At 35.7% G+C, this 13,455-nt stretch overlaps 1 protein-coding gene and 1 pseudogene across 1 annotated transcript in view; one reads left to right on the top strand and one right to left on the bottom strand.

Moving 5' to 3' along the window:
• The window catches only part of SSH2 (slingshot protein phosphatase 2), a 230,047-nt gene that overhangs the window by 113,489 nt on the left and 103,103 nt on the right, over positions 1 to 13,455 (top strand). The gene's annotated exons all lie outside the window — the stretch shown is intronic.
• LOC129070325 (pleckstrin homology domain-containing family A member 1-like) lies at positions 2,006 to 3,123 on the bottom strand (annotated as a pseudogene).

Genomic DNA, 13,455 nt, shown 5'->3' with positions numbered 1-13,455 from the left:
GCCATTAAAATGTATAAAAAGTGATAAAATTTTAATTCTATCATTTTCAAATGTAGCTGCAAAAAAAGTAAGTATAACTTTAAAAAACAGCATATTAATAAAAAAGTTGAGTGATGCATTCGGGTTTTTAAACTGATGCTATGATAATTCTAGTATTTATAATAGATAGTAATCTCTGGACCCCACCACTGCAGTAGGTAATCTCTCTCTCAGACAGGATCTCATCTTAGAAAATGAAAAGGAGAAACATGACATGTTTGAATTCAAAACAAAACGGTAGAATAAAGTGGTAAAATATCATAAAAAATAGAAGCACTTGAAATTCAATACTATTTTCTTAAAGCAAATGTTTAAGACCGAACTGCAAAAACGATGTGCTCCAACGGGTCTATTATTCAATACCTCAAACTAAGTATTTTTTAAGAGAGGTGCTTATATTTATAACATCCCCTTAATTAAACATACACTCAAATTTGTGTTTTAAAACATTGCCGCCCTGACTAGTGTAGCTCAATGGGTTGGACGTCGTCCCACAAACCAAAAGGTCTCTGGTTAGATTCCCAGTCAGGGTGTGTGCCTGGGTTGCAGACCAGGTCTCTGGTTAGGGAATTCAAGAGGCAACGAATTGATGTTTCTCTCTCTCTCTTCCTCTCTCCCTCCTCTTCTCTCTAAAAGTAAAGAAATTAAATCTTAAAAAGAAAAAAAGCATATTGCACAGGGAGTATAATACCAGCATTCTGGCATCTCTAACATAAAGTCATATCTTATTTAACATATTCAACTGTGCTACTGTGAAAATTAATTTTTTATCCCAATGTTTAAAACCAATCATGTAGGACTTGTGAGCACATTAACAAGATGAAAAAAACACAGGCACTTGAATATAGGCTGTTAGTGACAAAAAGTAGAGCCCACAATCAATAGCATAACTAAGGGAAGTGTATCTTTACATATCAACAGAGGTCCGTCACTAATCCAAATATAGAAGTTAAGAACTGGCCCTGGCTGGTGTGGCTCAGTGGATTGAGCCCTGGCCTGTGAAAGAAAGGGTCATTGGTTCGATTCCCAGTAAGGGCACATGCCTGGGTTTTAGGCCTGGTCTCCAGTTGGGGTTGTGCAAGAGGCGACCACATATTAATGTTTCTCTCGCTCTCTTTCTCCCTCCTTTCCCCGCTCAAAAATAAATAAATAAATAAGTAAATAAGAACTATGTGCAAAACTTTGGTAAGAAAATCAGATCTCCCAGAAATTTCATACCAAATAATTTTCGGTGAATAAAGCAATGACTATTGCAAGTCCTATTTAAACTTTTTCAAACAAATGTCTAAGATACAGTTGTTTAAGATCTGATTTTCCCCTTTTCTCCCCCTCAGTACTGCCCACAATCCTCCCCAATAATATCCTCTATGCAAAACTTACCACTCTCCTGGAGATCCAGGGCATCAAAAATGGTTAACGTGTCAAAATAGTACACATTTAATATAAAGTTTACAGCACCATAGACATCATGAGTTCAGATATCTTAGTCTGGTAATTCATTCAATAATATTAACTGGTAAGTATGTGTAAATATCGGCTACCTAATAGGAAGTCATAGTAGCATTTTTAAAATGACCAAAATAATAAGCATTTTAATATTTTACAGTGTTAAATATTTAAATTATCAAATTCACTGGGAAAAATACCACACACATGTTTTCATCACCCAAATGAGAACGTATAAAACCTCACAGCTGATACTGAGACATGTAGGGTTTCCTTCTTTCTTTCTTTCTTTCTTTCTTTCTTTCTTTCTTTCTTTCTTTCTTTCTTTCTTTTAAAAAGAGGTTACACTTAGTTTGGCCACTCCCTAGATGCTATGTTTACCAGTTTATTAATGTACATCTATGAGGCAGTGTAATATATACATTAAAAACTATTTCACCTTTTGTCATCTTTCATTAGAAACCTCATGAAAGGAAACTGAGGGGCCGATGAGGCAGGTCAGGCTCCATGTACTTCCATCTTACACATTACTGATTGGAAGACTTGACTCATCCAAATCCACTGGGTCACAATCTTTTTCCTGGGGGCCATTTTTACTTTGAGGTTTTAGCAAGCTTGTTTTATCACTTTGGAAGCTGGTTCTCTTGGAGAAACAGTCTGGACCTTGAAGTTCCATTGTTTGACCTTGGCAAGAGGTTCATAAACTCCTTGCTTATCCACAGAGAAGTTTGAGACCGAAGAGTTGCTGCGAGAGTCTGTGGAATGTGAGGTAGCTGTGTCTGCACTGGTGGGGTGGAAAGCGTGTTTGGATTCTGGACAGTTGGAATGCTCAGACGATGCTGATCAGCCAGGTCCCTGCTGTGTTACAAATGACTGCTTTAATCCAATTTTGCATCTCTTCAGGGCTATCGGCTGGCACAGAGAAAGTTCCAGATGATGTTAAAATTTGTACCAAATCATTATGTAACTTTGCTTACATCCCTCTTTGCTTTAAGTGGTATTACGTGGAGAGCAATACCGCAGATTTTTAGTTCAGATTTGAAGTAGCCTATTGTGCTTTTATGCAATTGAAAATATCTTCTCTTCCAGTTTTTTATCAATGCTCCTTGTTTTATACAATATCCAGCTTTGATAACTGCAGTATCTGAAGGTGGTTTAGGAGTAAAGCAAAGAAGATGGCTTTGTGACTGGTTCAGATTATTTCCGTCAATACTTTCACCACAGTCTGCTTCTTCCTTAGTTGGAGTAATAATGGGTACACTACTTACAGTGTCAGTTCTGTAAAACACTTGCTTCTTCCCACTTCCACTGTGGTGACTCAGGTTAAGAGAGTGAGGCTGTGAGTCTGACTGCTTTGGTACTGGAATTTTTATAGCTTTGTTCAAGACATTTACCCATTCTACTATGTCCTGCTGATCATTAGCTTGAAGGAAATACTTCTTCGTCCCTGTGTTCATAACAAAACAGAATTCAGCCTGTGGCCTTAGCTTAGTTGCATTGCTAACCTTTGAAATTTAGATAAGTTTAATGGCTCCAACACATGGTGATCCAGAAGGGAGGTTCGATTATCCATGTACAATGCAAAACTATGTCCTCTGTTATCCAGTGTGAAGTACCTTCAAAGAAATTTGTTTTCATTTTCTTCAGTGTCTGGAACACACAAATGGGATTCTGATGAGCCACATAAGACATTTCTAAGCTTGAACATTACACAGCTCCCACCAGCCCCATGGGACACATGGCAGCCTCCCAGCTCACCTCAGCAGGCGCAGTGCTGCTGCAACCCGACGCTGCCCAGTTGGGCCACACTTCTCAACACACAACTGCATTGTGGCCCTCAGCCTATGACAGCCACACCGCCTCTCGTGGCCACAGCTCCCACAGGTGCCCAGCTGCCAGAGCAGCAGCCACGACAGCCTGCATACTGGGCACGTGTGCCCTCCCCGACTTTGGGCTTTCTACCCAAAGGATGATCTATAACATATATACATTACACATATACACTCTTACAAATACATTGCTGCTGCATCTTCAGCCACATATAATATTCATAATTGATATCCCCTGGAACAGGAAAACAGAGGCCATGTAGAAGATAGGAAAGGCATATTTGAGAAGATTGCAAATAATTACATGTAAAAAATATTTATGCCAGTAGGAAACTTGTGTTTGTTACCATTTTTATTTGGAGGATTTGTTGAAAAGAGGAAATGATTGTTGTTTTTTCTAAAAAATAACCTGTTGGCCAGAAGTTACATATGAAATCCTAAGTTCCTTAATTGTGATAAAGTAACTATGCAGGAGCTCAATTTTTAGAGTACCACATTTCACCATGTAAAGCTCATTAACTGGGTTCTTCCCCCTCCCTCTGGTGCTATAGTTTTGGGAGGGTATATTGAACTCTAAATGCCCTGTAGCATGCAGGTAATGATGTCCATGGGAGCTTGGGAACAGGCCTGGAATTGAGAATGTGAGGATTATTTAGCAGGATGGCAATGGGAGAGGGTTAGCCTTTATTTTGACACACCTCTGATTTCACATGGGCTCTTAGGACAAAAAAGGGGGAGCAGAAAATGAGCCTCTACAGATCTCTTCATATGTCAAGAATGGGAAATTAAATTTAGCCTTAAGACACACACATAATTACATTTCTTTGTCACCCTAGAAATTTCTGGAAAATGCCTGATTAGCCAACTTGATATGGATCTTTTAAGTTCTAGTATGTGAACAATTTCTGAGGGTTATGGATTCTAACGGTCTTATTGGCAGATATCTATACCTTTGGTGAAAATATTCCTATTTCTTGGAGTTTAGACTCTTTAAGTATTGTACCCTTTAACTTAAAAATGCCTGCAGATCAATTATTGTGACAATGTACTCCTTTGTCATTGGGTTAAATATGTATTTTTACCTCTCTACTGGCTTGTTTCCCTTATCTTATAAACATGGTCAGGTCTTTATCAGACTAAAAGAAATTAAAATATAATTTTAAAATACCATTTCATAACCTTGCTTTTACCTCAAACTATAATTTTATTTTGATTTCTTGAAAGGACAATCTGTGTTTACTGCCTTCTTTGTTGACTCAACCCATGACTTTTGCTCCCTACACCACTCAGACTGCTGCTCTTGTTTAGATTGCCAATGTCTACTTTTTGATCCCCATCTTAAATGTCATTACTGATCATTCCTCTCTGCAGTTCTCACCTCCTTTGGCTTTCTTATCATCATTCTTTGTTGGTTCTCCTTACACTCTCTGCCCATAGATTCCCAGTCAATTTTGCCAGCAATTCTTCCTCTGTCCGTTTCTTAAAAGCTAATTTCTTCCAGGAAACCATCCTTGCTTCTCTTTTACTTTATAATCAGAGGGAAATTTTCAGCCTTTTGGGGAACATGGAGACATTATAAAATGTCACTAAAACAAGAAGACATCTAGTCCATTGTTCTTAGTAAGGTAGAAAGAGCCCTGGTATGGGAGTTAGGAGACCTGTGTTTGGGTTGGTTGCATGACCTTTTAAAAAAGTACATTCATTCTCTTTCTTTGCCTTACTTCACTTAGCATAGTACCTTCTAGGTCCATTCATGTTGTTGCAAATGGCAAGATTTCATTCTTTCTGATGGGTGAGCAATATTCCATTGTACATATGTACACATCCACTCATTTGTTGACGGACACAGGTTGCTTCCATATCTTGGCTATTGTAAATAATGCTGCAAAGAACATAGGGGGTACATATGTCTTTTGGAGTCAGTTTTGGATTTCTTAGGATATATACCCAGAAGTGGAATCACTGGCTCATATGATAGTTCTATTTTTCAATTTTTTGAGAACCTCTGTCCTGTTCTCTATAGTGGCCATACCAATTTACAATCTCACCAACCATATACAAGTGTTCCCCTTTCTCTACATCTTCACCAGCACTTGTTTCTTGATTTATTTAGCCATTCTGACAGGTGTGAGGTGATACACCATATAAATTCGCTTATATGTGCCATCTAAAAAACAAAAGAAAAAAACTCAGAGATGCAGAGAACAAAACTAATGGTTGCCAGGCAGGAGGGGTGTTTGGAGAATGGGTGAAAAGGGGGAAGGAATTAAGATGTACCAATTGCCAGATTTAAAAAACAGCCATGGGGATGTAAAGTACAGCATAGGGAATATAGTCAATATTATAATAACTATGTATGGTGTCAGATGGGTGCTGGACTTGTTGGGATGATCACTTCATATGTTATATGAATGTCTGATCACTGGGTTGTACACCTGAAACTTGTATGCTGTTATGTGTCAACTGTAACTGAAAATACTTTTTAATTTTTTAATGCATTTATTCTTTTAGACTCACTTTACTTTTTTAAAAAAAAATCATGCTTATTGTGAGGCATAAATAATGTAAATATCTAAAAATACCACAAATCATCAGCAAAGTACTATTCCATAATGTTATAGATCACAGTAGTATTTTATCAATAGTGAGTGTCTTTTTAGTTCTCATGTCAGCTTGTAGCAAAGCATTTTCCTGAGATAAGGGAATGTAGGTTTGTGAGGGGGAGTATAAATATCTTTTTAAAAATTTTAAAAGCATTTCTCTTCTAATTATTTAATATATTCATTATTCGCAATGCCTATCAACTATAAATAGTTTTCTGGCTTTGGGCTTAAATCATGCTGAGAAGGGGGATTATATACAAACCATTTTATGAATTCTGCAGAAAAGGATGGAAAAGTCAAAGCAGAAATAACTACTTTACAAGAAGGGACTATGTAAAAATAAATCTTAAAGGAACTGGTCCTTTCTCTTTTTAATTGTTAGACACCACAAGGCACTCAGAGCTTAAACACTAATTAGACTATCAAGCATAATTGTCGTTTTCTATAATTTTATTAGGTCCCTAAGTATATGAAACTGGTTGATATCCTTCCTTTTTTTGATCTTTAGACAAAAATGAATTAGAGGTTTTTGCTTTTTCCCCCCCAACATTTTATTATAAAAGAAGTAAACAGATAAGTTGGAAGAATCTTATAGTAAAACACCCAATACACATCCCTGTTGGATTCACAATCAACATTTTGCTATACTACATTGGCTTTTATTGGCTATATTGCTATACTTAATTAGCAGGAAAAATGTTTTATTTATTCTCTTACATATATTTTATATAGAAACCTTAAGAAATAAAAAGTTCAGTGCTTTACAAGCTATAATTTTCTGAATAAATTTAATATTAAATAAAAACATACCATATGTATAATTAAAAAAACATGAATGGAAAGATGAACGCCAAATTCAGGAGAGTAATTACATGTACAGAGGTGGGAGAAAGGGCTCATGGAGAAGTTCAAAGGGGGATTCAACTGTAATGTTTTATTTCGTAAATTCTTAAGAGTAAAGTATTAGAACGTGATAGTGCATTACTGAATATCTGGCTATTTGTTATCCCCTCTGTTCCTTGCTGTATGTTTGAAATATTTCACAGTTAAAAATTAAAGGAAAGATTTGCTACTTAGTTTTCTTTTCCCCTGGCAAAGTGCTTTTCACTTCACTTAAGATCCTTTGTCCCTGTTAGCCTTCCAGCTGAGGTGGATTGAATAGAATCTGAATACACCGTATCTTTTCTCAGATAGTTTGATGTACTAGCTAAAGAATGACACAAAGTGCCCCCTTTCTACTAAGGATTGAAAAGTATAACTTTTGCATACTTCTTGGTTTTGCCTAACCCAAAGAGAAAAAAAATAAACTACCTGTATTATACTTAAAGTCCTTTCAGTTATTTTACATGGTTGTAAAAAATATATAATTGTGTAATTATATAATTTTTCATGTTCACCTGATTTCAGAGAATAAAGACATGGAAAGTGAAATATGGCCAGGGAAGCTGATACATGAAAACTTGGAGAGATAATGATGCTACTCAGCCAGGGCCTGGAAACTTGACCACTCTAAACAAACTCATAGTACTAAATTGCTTGTGAAAGAGCTCAATCAGTCCTGCTGCGATTTGAACTTTTGGCTCCTGAAAGTCTAAGGCAGGCTTGAAAATAAAAATAAAGCCCTTACCTACTGGGTTGTGTTCCAGGCCCTCCACTGGATTCTCTGTATGAAAGAGATATCTATCCAAAGAGCAAGAGGTAGCTGGAGAAAGATGAGGCAGGGAAAAGGAGTCTTAGGGGCTTCTTCCTATACCATGTATGGAATGAGCTTGCAGGGAGGGAGAACCTCCATCATTAATTAATGTATTGATTTCTTCAGGAATATTTATATGAATCCCTAAGAAAAATACAGCGGGGTATGGTATAAAGGATCACCCAACCAGCTAGAATATATTTAGTGCTTATGACTTGCTGAGCAATGTGCTAGGCTCTATGAAGTCACTGTGTCTGATTTGCTCCATCAGAGAGATAAGTTTTGTGGCATAAAATGGAGAATAAGACCTTGAATAACAATATAGATTATAAATTCTAAGGGAGTTAGAAATGTGTCATAGCATACTATATAGAAACCAGGGATTGATCACTGGACTTAATCAGAAGACCTAAGTCCAAATCCTGTCTCTGACACTTGCTTTGTAAACTTGAGCAGGTCCTTTAATTTCTGAGACTCAGTTTTCTCATTTATAAAATGAGGTCCCCCGCCTCAAATAAGTAAGTCAATAAATAAAGTAAAGCCCAGCCAGCTCCGCTTACCTCTACACAGGATTGCATTGAGAATCAAGTAGGTATGAATGTGAAAACACTATAGGGTTTGTAATTATTGAAAGAGGTGAGAATTGAACTAGGGCTTGAAAAATGTTTTACACAGACAAACTGAGTTGTTTTTTGTTTGTTTGTTTGTTTGTTTGTTTGTAATAAACTATGTATTTATTTTTAGAGAGGGGAAGGGAGGGAGAAAGGGAAACATTGATGTGTGGTTGCCTCCCACACGCCCCCTGCTGGGGACCTGGCCTGCAACCCAGGCATGTGCCGTGACTGGGAATCAAACCAGCAACCCTTTGGTTTGCAGGCCTGTGCTCAATCCACTGAGCCACACCAGCCAGGGATACTTGGACAACCTTAAAGTTTGGATAAAGTGGTCTCAGAGAGGGGAAAAACTTGCACAGAGAGGAGAATGAAACTTAGATATTAGAGGACAGGATAAAAACCACCCAATTATAGCAGAAGATTTGTTTTGGGAGAATGGGTAAAAAGTAGTTTCCCATGCAATAATGACTGGATTATGGTAGAATTTACATTATAGAAGATCTGAAGGCTAGAAGGAAGAGTTTGGGCTTGATATTAAAGGGAATAAAAAACTACTTGGGGGTTTTGAGTAGGGACTTATATGTAAGTCATATTGCTTTCATAATTAGTATCTAATAAAGTGCCTGGCATAAAGGTATTTAAAATTAGTCTGACTGAATTCAGTTAATCTGTCAACCATATGTAGAATGAATTGGACACATCTGAGCCTGGAGTCTAGCCTTCTTATCACTTAGATATTAGTCTACTTTATCTTTTGCCTTAACTGTAATGAAGAATGATAATACCTGCCCAGCTAATATGTTTATCCCAAACATCAAAAAAGATGGTGATGCCATCACTCTCCATAAATATATTAAATGTCTCCTTCATTTAAGATGCTATGAAAAAAAAACTAGGAAAAAAATTAATAGATATAAGTGCTTTGAAAAGTGTCTTGTAACAAATATTAGTTTGAAATGCAGAGTTCTAAGAGATCTGGTAGCAAGAGGATGGTATATACAACAGCCAAAAGATCATCTTACTGCTATATTTAGTACTGGGTTAGGTCCCTGTTATTGTCAGGACCTGTTAGGCATAGCTAGGATCAAGTAGAGGAGAAGCCACCAGGTGCAGTAAGATAGGCATTTAGGAACACCAGGAGTTCTTCCTGTTGGCAATTGACATTTTTTCAGACTTTTAACATGTTCTGTAGTGAACCTCTATCATCATGGAGACAGTATAGAATACTAGTTAAGAAAACAAGTTCTGGAGCGAGAATAACTGGCTGGGTTTGAAATAGGGCTGTTTAGCCTTAGTCAAATTATTTAACCTCTAACATAACAGAATTGTAGGGTTGTTTGTGAGAATTAAATGAGATACTGTTTACTCTTAGTAGAGGATCTGGTACATAGTGATTGTCAGCTCAACAAATGTCAGGTATTGTTTTTATTTTCAAGAACTCAGTTTCTCTAGCTTCCATATTTTGTTACTCCCAAATTCTCTTCCCATTTTTCTACCTCTGTTTCACCCCATTCCAGGACGCAGAAGGCCACATTTAGTTCATTCACCTGTTATATGTTCTGTAGTATTAGCATCAAACAAGATCTTAAAATATATTTTGAATTAAAAATTATATAATCTTCAAAGTAGTTCAAGTATTATGCTTATTAGTTATAATCTAAATAATTCTTGGATCAATAGTTCATAATATAGTTCTCCATAATTTTCTATATAATTTAGTGTATTTTCCTAGTTTCTCTCTGTAAGCATATTTCACTTTAAAAAATATATATATATTAGATATATATATATATTTAGTTTTTGCCCTGGCCAGGCAGCTCAGTTGGTTAGAGCATCCTCTCAAGATGCCAAGGTTGCAGGTTTGATCCCTGGTCAGGATACAAGAATCAACCAATGAACACATAAATAAAATGGAACAACAAATCCATGTGGTTCTTTTTTTCTCTCTCTCTCTTAAAAAACAAAAAAATGGCTCTGGTTGGGTAGCTCAGTTGGTTAGAGCATGGCCCCAATACATCAACGTTGTGAGTTTGATCCTTGATCAGGGCACATACAAGAATCAACCAACGAATCCATAAATAAGCTGTTGTTTCTCTCTCTCCCTCTTCCTCTCTTTCTCTAAAATAAATAAAAATTAAAAAATATATATATACTTGGGTTTTAATGAAGTGCCATATTTTGCTGTGTGTAATGCCCCAATTTTAGGGTAAATTGGGTAAAAATTTTGCCCAAATTCTTGAGGGGGAAAATAAGGGTGTGCATTATACATGAGTAGTATCTGGAGTACCTTGTATCTGTACTTGTGTTTTGTAATTATTTGTTACATAAAATTTCTTGTACCATAATATGTTCAAAAATAAATGCTAAAATTCCTTTATAGTACAAAAAAACAAGATTCTAAATATAAATAAACAAATAATTGAATTAAAAAATTAAAACAAAAGATTTTTTTTCCTGAAAGTTTGGGCCAAAAACATGGGTGCACATTATACATGGGGGTGCATTATACATGGCAAAATACGGTGTTTGAAAGATAGGTTGTAGAAAAAGGATCTTGGAAACTGAGATAATTTAATGGATCACATGGGAAAATTAAAAACTAAATCTTTTAGGAGGGCAATTTTAGAATATCTACCAATTCTTATGACATTTGAAATTTTTAACTAGCCAATTACACCTCTAGGTATCTGTATAACAAATATATTCACATATATGCACAGAAGATTATGTGAAAGCATGTTCTGGTGGTATTGTATAATAGTAAAAACTGGAAACAAATGTCCATCAGTGGAGGACTGTTTAAATAAGTTATGTATAATTGTAAAGGAGAATACCATACACTCCTTTAAAGGAAAAGATAAACTATATAAAAATGGAAATATGTCCAAGATGTAGTGATAAGTGAATGGAAAAGCAAGAAGCATATAATAGTTATATGTTTGTATACATGTGTATTTCTTAAAAGGCAGCTATTTGCTATTTGCTAATATGCTAATGTTTACATATGCAAGGAAATTTTTTTGGAAATATTAGCAATCATCCCTGTGAGTTGGATGATAGAGATGAGAAGAGTGACTTTTATTTTACCTTTCTGAATACTGAAAAAAAGTTATTTTAATCATTCAGCATGTGTTACTTTTACTATTTTTTAAAACTAGTTTTAAAAAAATAAAATGTTAAAAGAGAGTGGGGATTAAATGGTTAAATGTTTTGTAAAGTACGTTGGTTGTGAAAAGTGATCTATAAATGCCTATTATTTTTACTAAACAATGGAGCGTGGAGCTTTTGTAACCTGAAGAAAGCAGCATTTCAGCATCTCTTCCTACTAGAGCATATGGTGGTTAAGACCATGGGGGATGGAGAATGCCTTAGAGATTGCCTCTCATGGAGTTGATATGCAGATCTTTTTAGTATTCCCTATTGCTCTCATGGTGGAAAGTTCCATGGAAAGGAGTAGAAGAGCTCAGTGACATTGTTCCACCCAGTGTTTAAAACTATTGTCAGGTATTCTTTTAAATAAAACTATTAGCCACATGGTGATTGCAAAACATGATTGCTTTTAAGAGCCTTTGTTTACAGAGTTTGGTTTATTGTATTGTATGAAGAGTGCCTTTGACTAAGTGTAGTGAGATACTTCTTGGTGCTGTCTGGACAACAAGTTTAAAAATTAGGGGTATTATCTTGAGAGTTTTATCCTAGCATTTTACAGACTAACAGGAGACAGAATGTTTTGCTACTCTTGGTAACAGGCTTTTGTTTTGTAACTCTTTAAAGTGTTGGTTTTCTCCCTTTTGACACTCTGGGATTAATTTACTATTTATTTCTCTAGATCACAACCTTAGAGAAAACATAACAATACAAATAATTTGTCTGATTGGTATAAAAATTTTATCTTATAAGTAGTTATTTTAGAAATAAAGTTATATAAGTTAAAGCTTAAAAAGTACAAAAATCGAGTGAACACTGCAGATCTCACATTACTACAAATTGTAATATTGAGTTAATGTCATTAACTGCCTGGCAAACAATAGTAAAGACTCCTCGGATGAAATAGTGGTGCATAGAGGAAGTTTATATGTATCCTAATTTTCATTAATTCATCAATTGCTTACACCAAATACAGACAAATACAACTAGTATTCTGTTATTGGGAGCTAATTGGCCAATTGATGGATCATAATAATAAGGAAAATTTAGTTCTGTCTTGCTCACAAAGCACTTTTGTTTATGTATCTTAATAAAACTGTGAGGTAAACATTATTATCCCCACTTTAAGATTAAAGAAACTGCCCTGGCTGGGTAGCTCAATTGGTTAGTGTCATCCTGATACACCACGGTTGTGGGTTCCATCCCTTGGACACACATAAGAATCAACCAATCAATGCATAAATAAGTAGAACAACAAATAATTGTTTCTTTCCCTCTCTCCCCTACTCCCCTTCTTCCCTTTCCCTTCCCTTCCTCTCTCTCTGAAAGTCAATTTAAAAATTTAAAATTAAAGAAAGTAGAGCTGGGATAGATTAAGTTTTACCCATACATGAAATAACTAGAATCTAGAACTTCTGATTTTAGACCCATTGCCATTTTAATGTTGCCTGCTTTAGCTATTTGTCAGATTGATGGAAAAGAGTATAGAGGATTACTTTTGTCAGCATCTTCGTTTTCTCAGTGAATAAACTAAAATACCAGTGGACTTTATTTTAAGGTTGCATATGCAAGAAAAATGCAGTCTACCTGCCCACCTCTCAACTCTCTCTCTGTACCTCCCTCCTTCCTTAATTTCTACCCTCTGTCCCTCTCCTTTTATAATGACCTGAAGAAAAGTACATAGGTCTTTTCCCTATTAAGACTTTTTACCTTAGAGACGTCAAAGGATACGTACATAGAAGAGCTAGAAAAGCAAAAATAAAATTTATTACAGTCTCATGCACTGTAATCTAAGATTCCTTACCAAAGATTCTCTGATTTTATTCCTGAAGGACAATCTTCTCAGCGTTACTCTTAGCTCTCTGAAGCCTACAGAGCCAGTAAGTCCAAAGAGTAGATTTTCATGCCAAGCACTCTTTTAAGTACTTTACATATATTAACTTAATTAATCCTTATAATCACTTCATAAATTAAGTACTAATACTGAGCCACAGATTAAATAACTGTCCAAATTCACAGCAAATGGTGGCATCAAGCCTATTAATGTCAAGGCTAGGTTTTTAACTGCTATGCTCTACAGCTTT

The sequence above is a fragment of the Pteronotus mesoamericanus genome, unplaced genomic scaffold (assembly GCF_021234165.1).
Source record: "Pteronotus mesoamericanus isolate MK-2021 breed Mesoamerican mustached bat unplaced genomic scaffold, CSHL_Meso_final contig_246, whole genome shotgun sequence".
Taxonomy (NCBI): Eukaryota; Metazoa; Chordata; class Mammalia; order Chiroptera; family Mormoopidae; genus Pteronotus; species Pteronotus mesoamericanus.
This window is presented reverse-complemented; position numbering and strand designations above follow the sequence as displayed.